This window comes from Hippocampus guttulatus, chromosome 19 (genome assembly GCF_054856545.1).
Source record: "Hippocampus guttulatus isolate MCC_2025c chromosome 19, RoL_Hgut_1.0, whole genome shotgun sequence".
In the NCBI taxonomy this organism is placed as follows: Eukaryota; Metazoa; Chordata; class Actinopteri; order Syngnathiformes; family Syngnathidae; genus Hippocampus; species Hippocampus guttulatus.
The window spans coordinates 8770363-8779198 of NC_141279.1; the positions used below are offsets into that span (position 1 = coordinate 8770363).

General features: G+C 46.3%; 1 long non-coding RNA gene across 1 annotated transcript; it reads left to right on the top strand.

The window, feature by feature from the left end:
- Positions 1 to 249: 249 nt before the first annotated feature.
- LOC147190112 (uncharacterized) lies at positions 250 to 8507 on the top strand. The gene is made up of 6 exons (XR_015103978.1): positions 250 to 2302; positions 2381 to 2454; positions 3434 to 3501; positions 4490 to 4648; positions 6847 to 6970; positions 7998 to 8507. It is a non-coding gene; the product is annotated as an uncharacterized LOC147190112 (long non-coding RNA).
- Positions 8508 to 8836: the final 329 nt, after the last annotated feature.

Consider the following 8836-nt stretch of genomic DNA (forward strand, 5'->3'; position numbering starts at 1 on the left):
TCTGGTCGGCGTGAGCTTCTATAAAGAGAGCACTTGAGACTGTTGTCATAATGAGCACTCAGGCCAAACATGGTGCAAACGTACAATTTGACACTTGACATCAGGGGTGTCCAAACTTGGTCCTCAAGGGCCACTGTCCTGCCTGTTTTCCTGCTCTCCCAGGAGCAACATACCTAATTCAAATAATCAGGATCGTTCTCATGCTGCTTCAGAGCCGGCTGATGAGCTGATCATCTGGATGAGGTGTGTTGCAGCCGCGAGAGCTGGAAAACAGGCGGGACAATGACCCTCCAGGCCCACAGATGCTGGACGTGACATGCTGTCACTCTTTTCATGTAGGTTTTAAAATATTTGCTTTGCAACAAAACATTGAAGTAAACGTTGGATTCCGATTGATTGAGCGGTTAAAAAAAAAAGAATGGTGTTGACTCTTGTTTCGTTGTTGTTTGAGGAAACTCATCACGTGTTGACAGGCGGAAACGACCACAGACTTGGACGACGCCACAAACGTTCAACAACAACAAGCGATGAGTGCTTCGCGACTTTTGTTGAGCAGACTCTGAAAAGTTCGAGATAAGACTCAGCTTTCGGCTGAAATTTCAGGATGAACCACAAATGTTTACAGGTCAACTTTATTTGTATATCGAGTTATAAAGTGCGATCCGGTCAGCGAGCTAGCTAGCTAGCAGCCAGCTATCTGGCTAATTAGCCAGCTTGCTGCCAACTAACTGTCTGTCGAGCGATTTATTTAAGATTAAGATGAAGATATCCTTTATTTGTCCCACACTGGGGAAATTTACAGTCTAAAGCAGCAAGATTGTGGGTAGAAAGAAGAAAAAAAAACAGTTCAATTAAGTGCAATATAAATACAAATATGGATAAGTCGCAGTGCTATTTACAATTGTTTTAAAGATCTATCTACAGTTACATTTTAGGGCATTCGTATGACAAGGTACCATGGAGGAGCTGGGAGAAAAAAAAACATTTTTTAATGAAAAAAATACTTAAATGCTCAAAAGCAAGCGGGGGGGGGCGTCTATAATCATCTGATTAAATTCTTAGCATGCTTTTTTTTATATTGATATTCCTGATGGTATTATAGATATGTATTTCTCTTGGGATCATGCGTTTTTTTAAAGGCCCAAAATAAACCAGAAGCAAGGTAAAAAATAAATAAACAAATGCCAAAACAAAGCCCAAAAATGCAAGTTATCCATCATGTTGTGACAGCATTGATGAACAGCCCCCCCCCCTTCCCAAAATAATAAATCAAAGTGCTGCATGCACCGAATGGAACACGAATCATTGCGCTTCCTCCCTCTTGCTTGCTTGTGACATCACATCATATCAAGCTACCTTTGATTAGACTCTTAAAATCATTAGCGCTCCACACACCAAAGAGTGAGCTGTGTGTGCTTGTGTGCGTGTCCCACTGAGTGCTGCATACTGTCAAGAAGGCCGGACCCCCCCTTCACCCTCAACACCCACCCACACACACATCATCATCCCTTGTCAGATCATCCCCCTTGGGAGAGATTTGGATGATGCCTGGACAGACATTTGGATAGCTTGGAGTTGACAGAGCTCATATACAAGTATTCAAATTAAATTATATTGGCAAATAACGTCTTTTTAATAACCTGAAAAAAGTTACAATGAGGTCTGATTGTACAATAAAGGATGCCAAATTAAGAGTATAGTCACATTTTTATTTGATAAATAATATTGGGAGTGTCTGATTTATTTTCTAGAAACTCATAATTGAACCAAAAAAATGTATTTTACAACAAAAATTACATATAGTTTAGAACCAGAATTGCCTTTTTTCTTGACAGTGTATAAAATACTAGAAAAGCAGAACCAAAAATAATGAGAATATTAAAAAAAAATAATAATAAAAATACTAAAATATCTCAAGAGTTTACTAGTTAAATAAATCCACAAAAAGCAAGAGAATAAAGTTGATTTCTTCCAATGGGAAAAAAGTTGCAATATTATGACAAAGCTTTATATATATTTTTTCCCTCCAGTGCGAACATCTGGGTGTGACTCGTGGCTTACCCGAGCTCCTTTGGAGTGTTTTCATGTTGTTTTTGTGTTGGTTGCGAGGCTGAAAGTGCATTGGTGACTGTGACTCTTTGTCATTTCACAACCTCAATTTCTCTGCTCTTTTTCTCATTCAACCCAACAATTGAGGAATTTGAAAAAGTCGTGCAAGCGTCAACTCTGAACCAAAAACAAGTTGAGGTACCACCAAACAAGTAAATTGAGGTCACGGCATCACTACAAATCCTAAATCAAGGTACTGCTCACTGTATGTTGTCGTGTTATTGGTATGGTTCATGTCAATATTAAAGCATCACTACTTTCCATATCTAAGGTGAGAAGCTTGGTCATCCGGGAGGGGCTCAGAGTCGAGCCGCTTCTCCTCCACATCGAGAGGAGCCAGATGAGGTAGGTGGCTTGGGCATCTGATTCGGATGCCTCCTGGTGAGGTGTTCCGGGCATGTCCCACCGGGAGGAGACCCCGAGGAAGACCCAGGACACGCTGGAGAGACTATGTCACACAGCTGGCCTGGGAACGCCTCGGGATCCCCCGGGGAGAGCTGGAAGAAGTAGCTAGGGAGAGGGAAGTCTGGGCTTCCCTGCTAAAGCTGTTGCCCCCGCGACCCGGCCCCGGATAAGCGGTAGAAGATGGATGGATGGATGGATGGATACTTTCCATATCAATCCTGCCCTTGAATGCCTCAACGTCTTGCCGGTCATTATTTATTAGCCAGACACAAAAGACAAGTGGGCGCACGAGAAGCAAAATAGCCGCCCGCAATTTTCCTCATGTGTGCACGCGCGTCCGTCCCGCGATGGCCCGCAGTCGTAAACGACAAGCGCGGCGAGCAGCGCTTTGATGTGGCAATCATTCCCAAGTTAATTTGTCTTCAGTCGCCAGCGCTCACGGCGACCATTGTGCAGTCATCAAGTCAAAAGACAAAGCAAAAGAACACAAAAGCAGGAGAAGACGGAAGAGGGGTGGGGGTGGGGGGCACTCACTTTTCTGAACGATGTTGTCACTTTGATATGTAGCCCGATGAGAGTTCACCTACAGGCCAAACAGGATCACTGCATGTGGACAACTGCACATGTAGCAGTCGAGGAATTAAAGTACAATTTCACTGTAACAAAAAATATCATTTTTGCGTTCTACTGACAGTAACAGCGTTGCAAATCAAATGCAAAAGCTATTGTCATCTTCCGTGCTCAAGCGTACATGCTACCTGCGTTAGCTGCAATGCTAACTGCTTTAGAGCAAATGTGGTCAAACTGGTCCCTTGAAGTACTTTTTCTTCTTTTTTTTTGTTAGTGGGGGCATTTTTCTTGGAAACGCACTTATTGGTGGTACCTCCTTACTTCATCCATTTTTTTCCAATGTTCCAAGCTGCCTCCAGTCTCGATTGCCCTGAGTGTACCCAATGGAGTGGACGGCTGTTGGACACGCTCAGCGTGGTGAGTGAGCGTCTTCTCCATCCTTGTGCTCTTCTGCCACCTGGTGGTTAGTGTCTGGATGTCTGCCCCCCCCCCAATCCCTGCCATATCCAACCACCAACAGTCTTCCCACACTGCTTGGGTCTCGAGAAGATTCAAACTACATACACACTTACATTCTTTTCTTCTTTGTGTGTGTGTGTGTGTGAGATCCTCATGACAGCTGATACTTCTTTTAATGACCAACACAATTAACTTCCAAATAACTAAATACGGTCTCCTCAGTGTGTGTGTGTGTTGTCGTCATTAAAGTGACGGCGGAAGCTGCAGTCGCAGGCCCTCATTTGCATAATTGAATGGAGTCGCCTGTGTTTTAGACTCTGGAGACCGCAGGCGTCATCATTAAATGTCCTCTTCCTTCTTGGTCTTTTTCTTCTTGTTTTGCCACAACAAAGACATTCAAAAGAAAAATCCTGACAAATGTAGCAGCACCCCTCCCCCCTAAACATCCCCCAGCACTGATGAAAACACTGCCGTGGAAAACTTTACATGTCTAATTCATTCCACACCCACTTGCTCCACCCGCAAAAGCAATCAACTCATAGTTGTACATCTGCCGTACAATCAGCCCTCAAAATGGGATTTTACAGTGGTGGGGTTTTTTTTAGTTGTTGTTGGACATTCTCAGTACCAAGTGTTCTACTCACCGCTTGTCTGGCTCGCACACGCCGCCTTGACCCACTCGCAAAAGCTGCTAAGAATAAACTGTTGAATTGGCCAGCAGGTTAAATGGGCGCATAACTTCCTTGGTCTTCACTACTCACCTCTTGTCAGCCTCACAAACACACCCACTTGCTCTACTTTAAAAAAAAAAAAAGGGGGGGGGGTGGTCAGAGTAAACCATTCAATCTGCCCTGTATGCATACCCTTACTCTCCCAAAAGTTGCATAGGTGAAATTACACAGCTGTGCTCCTCACCTACCCCCTCCTTTTTTTTTTACCCCCCCAGCTCCACCAGATGAGTGTTGGCATGCGAAACGTTTGACGTTGGACGAAGGGGATGAATCACTGAGCAGGTAGAGACCTTTTCTCCCAAAATATCCTGAAGGGCAGGTGAACAAAGGAAGCCCACCTGCTAGGAGGGAGCATCGCACGCGTATCCGGTCAGGTAAGCGTCTTAAACCAGTTGGTGAAATCATGTCAAAACACCGTTGATTGTATTCGATGGATAAATATAAATTCCCCGAACAGGCTTGTGGCCATTTTCAGACATATCCATGACAAAAATGTGCTCATTTTACAACTATGGAGGGATCTACTTTAATATTATTATAATATGCTTTTCATCTAGTATTGTTCAATTCATATTTTGCTATCTAAAAAAAAAGACAAATATAATATTGGTCAAAAAATTATTGACTGACCCTGCCTTCATGTAGTCAGTACAATTTTTAATTTTTTAAATCCTCAAAGCTTTTCCTCCATAATTCAAGTAAAGCAGTTTGACTCTCAATCGAAATTAATCTTCCTGGCCGGCGATTATTATTGATCATAAAGCGAGTCGATAGGAAAAGTGTGACAAATGTCAAGTTGCAATTGGGGAAAATGAAAGTGTCTCCCCCCTCCCACCCCATTCGAAGGCCTCGGCCAGAAGCCTGCCGGGATGCAGGCGTCTCCATGATCCGCTCTCGGAGATAGCATCTTTCTATTTGCCCCGCGGCATTACCTCTGTAGGGTAAGGTATTTATTATCGGGAGCGCCGATAACGGCCTTCTCGTCTCGCTCTGCCGCTAAATGGTCCAGTCGGCGCTGCGAGATTGTTTACGCGCGTGTGTGATAAGCCTCAGGACAAACACTTGACCAATCGACACTTTAACAGCGAAATTAATGATAGCGTGGGCCTGCATCGGCTCACCTGTCAGGTCGTGAAAGGCTCCCCAAATAACCCAGCAGCGCCATTTGTTTTGGTCTCCCTCTTGCAGGAGCGCAAATATACCATCGGAATGTGTCCTCTGCTTGTTGCTAGGCAGAATGTGAGGTGCACAATCCTTGATGCCCCACGCGTAGCGTTTGGACTGTGTTCAAAACAAAAATTGTTTGGGTGAATCTAAAAAATAAAATCTTAAAATATTTTTAGTTTGACATAAAACATATATATATATTTTAAATTCTTTATTTTTTCGAACTTTGCTATTTGCAAGTTGCTCGGCAACACATTTGTTGTTCAGATGAGGCGATGCAAACCGGACGGAGATCACCGCTCTGAACGGTACGGTAACCGACGTAAAACGAGGCTAAATTCCACCCGGAGACAAATTCCACATGAAAGCCCAACCTTTCAAAAATAAAACAACATGGGCCGTGTTCTCGCTTGAAACACTTTGGGTGCTTTTTTTTTTTTTTTTTGCTCCAGTCTCAAGCTACAAATCAGTACTGACACGGGCAATCTGAGCGTCCACAGCGGAGGGGAAAAAAAACTGTTCAAACGCGGGTAGGAGACTCGTCGGGCGCTAAACGCACAATGCGGCTAATGGCCTCCCTTCTGCGACTCCCAGCTGGCGCGCTTAAAAACTCTTTGGCGCTTTCATGTTGCCGCAACTGATGCGCGCGCCTTGCTCTTTGGGAGCGCTGTCCCAGATTTAAAGGCTCGTCACGTGCCGCCGGCCCTTTATTTTGCCGTAAACGCTTTTTTTTTTTTTTTTAATCTTCTCGCATTCCTTGTGGGGACTTGTTGTCATCGGCGGGTTTTGGAACGGGTTGCGGGGGGAGGGGATGGCCACAAATGGGAGTTGAAATGGAAGGCGTCTTCGTTTGTTTGGCTGTTGCGTAAGAATATTCTTCTGAAGTTCCCCCCCCCCCCCCAAAGTTGTTTTGAAGAAATGTAGATTGAATGAGACAATTCATCTTGGAGGCTAAAATTCACGAAAGACACTTGTCCTGGACTTACCTACACACAGATTCCCCCGGCCCTTCTCTTTTTATTTGGACTCTCCCACTTATCAAGTCACCAGAAGTATTGGAACAGACAAAGTATTATTTTCAAGTGAAAAATAATAATAATTGAATATTTGGTGGCCTCCGCCTTGCTTGCAAAAAATAAAGCATCAAGCCGCTGACTTCGCCACACTCTTTGAAATGCTTTTGCAGGCCTTCCCTTTTAGTTCTTGTTTGTTTCTGGAGGTATCTCCCTTCAGTTTACTCTTCAGGGAGGTAAACTGCATTTTTTTTTTTGCTGCCGTAATTTCACCAGCGAAGGCCGAGGCGCATGACTTCTGGAATTTACAGAGGCCCTTCTTTTTCCCACCTGTTTTTGCACCGATCGTCCCACACCTGTTCCCCCTTTTATTCCCCCTCCCTGTTTTACAGATGTCTTCCCCGATTGCTTGGAACGCGCAAAGCTGAATAACTGATTAAAAAAAAAAATGAGATGGAGGCGTGCAGACGTGTGCGATGATTGGAAGCTCTTGAAGTCAGCCAGCCAGCCAGCCAGGTGTCGAGTGTTTGGGAGAGCTCACGTTTGAAAGAACTTGCGAGCGGCGCAGAAAGACAACGAGAGAGCGCCGAGTGTTTGAGAACAATGCGCCGCGCGTAAACAAGTCCTCACATCTCCAAACGCGAGCGGCGAATGTTTGAAAGTTTCCTTTTGCGCGCCACGCTCATTAGCATGGCGAGCATGCGTTCCTCGCCGCTCGGCTCCGTCCCGGCGTCTCTTTGCCACTCCCCCCCCCTCTGCCTTCACGTCACGTGCGGCTCTGCCCTCGCAACTTTGGTGTCATCTTTTGGCAGGGAGGCGAACCCGAACTCCCGGTCTGCGGCACACCCGCGACCGCCGTGAGGGAAAAAGTGGGCTCTGATCATGGATGGATGAAACTAATACTCAGACTCATAAAACCTGAACTTATGACAACATAAGAAGCAAAATAGCCCGCTCTAAAAAAATAACAAATCAAAACTTTTCAAACTTCTGCATTGAAAGCGTGCGCTCTCCTCCGGCCTTCAATTTGTCCCACGGGCGTTTTTCTCTGCTTAGCTGTTTTTCCCTCGCGTGTCCGGCGACAAAATTTCTTTTGTGGCAAGTGTGCGCTTTGCTGCTGCCTTGCAATAGTTTGCAGCGGTGGCTTGGACTTTGCTCTCACCACTTAGCTTGGTGTTCGCATTTCCGGAGAGACCGCTTTAGCGTTGTGGTAGGAGTGCTCCATGCTTCCTTCCACCTGGCAGCAGCTGCGTGCACTTTTCGCTTTATTTTTTTTTATTTTTTTTGGGGCGAGTGTCTTTTGAGCGTGACTTTGTGTCTTGGCAGCAGGAGTGCACTCGCCTCTCCTTCCAGCTTCCCCCTTCCTACTGCCACCCCCAATGAAGCTTCCACGCGGATCTCGCCGTGTTGTCTAACCCTTTTGCGCTCCTCTTGTCTTTTTTTTTTATTATTATTATTGGATTTTTTTTTTTTGAAATCCCTCCCTTGCTCTTTCTGTGAGTTACGTTCCGTATTGACTGCTCGCCGCTTTTTAATGTTGCAGGGAAAAGGAGAAAAAAAAAGGCCCGCGGCTTGCGGCTGGGTGGTGATGGCGGAGGGAGGGGTTGACTCCTGCCGCCCCCGTAGTGAACTCGAGTTCCCATCGCTCTCGCAAGTACACTTGCTCTTTTCTTCTTCTCTTGCCTCCTCTTTTCCCGCTTTCCCGCACCCCGTGCAAAGATCACCTTATGGAAGATTAAGACGTCGGAGCGGCATATTTGCACAAATAACCTTCCCCGCCTTGTCTCCTCATCAAAGCGGGCGAGCGGAGCCGTCCCGCGGGGGGCCGCCGGAGAGCGCCGCGGTCACAGAGGCCTCGGTCCAAGGCTGCCAGGGAACAAACGGGACGGCTCCTCCGCCGGTCGGCGCATGTTCAGATCCCCTCTTGACTCGCATTCGTCTCTTTTTTTAACACGCTTTGGCGATCGATGCGCTGCGCCGCCGCCTGTGATGAGCCGGCGTTGCCTTTAATGGGACTTCAGCCGCTGATATCTCACTCTTTGTCTTATTTGATTGCCAGGGTGCAGGAGTCGGGGGGGCGGGGGCAGGTCCGCCAGGTGGCCCCTGTTTGACCGTCGGGGGGGGGCGGCCAAGGAGTTGCCAAGCGAAGCTCGGCCCGACCCTTGTTGCGGCGGCTAATGCGGGATGACAGTTAGCCATTCGGTAAGTGTTAGCAGAGCTAAAAACACGACCCGGCTCGAAGGCTTAGCGGCGTTAGCTCTGAAAATCCAATACAATGAACATGTGGTTGTCTACTCACAAATGTATCCGCATTCTCAATTTTTGCGCTCCTTCCGTAACGCTCTGAGACGCCATAAGATGATGCCACACCCTCAGTTCGTA